A 1,581-nucleotide genomic window follows, 5' to 3' on the forward strand; every position below is an offset into this window, starting at 1 on the left:
CAACATCAACATGGTAGATTTGTTCCATGTGCAGGTATTCATGCTTCCCATGACATGGATTGGCGAGAGAGTATGAGTTGGTACTATATTAATGGGACGATTCTTAGGAGGATAATCTTAGCCAAGGGAATATCATAGCAGGGACCCTCAGGCAAAGGCAGTGATGGAGGGTTGAGGTGGTATCATAACCCAACGGTCCCAGGACTTAGGTGGCATTGGGATCCATGTGAATCTATTGAGGCAACATTGGTTGGAGGATTGTTTTGGATCCAGGTATCGAAGGATCCATTCAGGATTATTTAGCATGGATGCATGATCGTGGTATCAGTGTACAAATGCTTCTATTTTGGATATAATTGGATTTGTTGAAGGAAAGAAATATTTGGGCAAGAGATTTGTAATATTTCCTTTTTTGATATGGTCAAAGTGGACACAATCTAGCCATGGTATTCACCATGGTATTTTCCCATGGTGTCGACCCATGGTATTTTTCTTCATTTGTCAATGCAAAACAATAAAATGATGTTTCTAGAGAGTCCATCAAGCCTCTAAAATGGGACAGGAACCTAACAGTGGGATCATCTAGAGTTTGTCTATCTTATTATGTTTTTTTCAAAACTTGGCATTGCTAGTTCTCGGTTGATCCTAGGGCAAAAACCATGAGGTGACATTGGTTTGGTGGATCCATCTAGGATTCACAAGTGAGCTTAAGTGTTTTAGAGTAGTCATTGTTGAGCAATGGTACATGCTATTGGTAGGGGCTTCAGTATGTATTATATGAACATGTATCTTGTTTATGTTATTAATATAAATAAGAGGCTGTATTTTTCAGATCCCTTTGATGTTCATTGTTTTTTATTGCAAGCATTTTTATTAGAACACTCAAGTGTGTAACACCCTCCTCCCACATCTACCCAAGTAACCAACCAACCTGGGTAAACATGTGATGAATAGTTACTATGATATGATTCATTTCCTTATGCATTAATTAAGGAAGTGGAATAGACGAAACACAATGAACCTAACCTTCTACACATGCAACAAAACCCCTTGTAGCCATCCAAACCATCCAAGTGGCCAGCCCATAAGACAAAATACAATTTTGGTTCATTAAAGCCTCAAATAGTCCCTTAATATGCGCATGCATGTGACTGAGAACCCTGATTCGTTCCCACAATAAGCCATGCTTGCAGCCTCAAACAGTCCCTGAACATGGGCATGCATGTGACTCTGAACCCTGATTCATTCCCACAATAAGGCATGCTTGCAACTGGGGAATGTCCCAGGCAGTTCTATGCCAGTGGCTTCAGATTCTGAGCCACTTTATCAAGGCCAAGACTCATGCCACTGCCCAAAACTCCATGAAACCTCCAAAAATGAAACGTAACATCAAAAAAATGATACAAATGAAAATACTTGAAAAAGGACTTGATTGAACCACTACTAGCCATGACAGACATTTTTTCAAACATATCACAAATATGCATTCTACGAGTTTAAACAACAAATCTAAGCATAGGGGTCTCAAACTTATTTGAGAATCAATAAGAATCATTTTTGCCTCATCACAATAACTCCATT

This window comes from Pinus tabuliformis, chromosome 7 (assembly GCF_031772625.1).
Source record: "Pinus tabuliformis cultivar Carrire ecotype Pingquan chromosome 7, CPIR1, whole genome shotgun sequence".
Lineage (NCBI taxonomy): Eukaryota > Viridiplantae > Streptophyta > Pinopsida > Pinales > Pinaceae > Pinus > Pinus tabuliformis.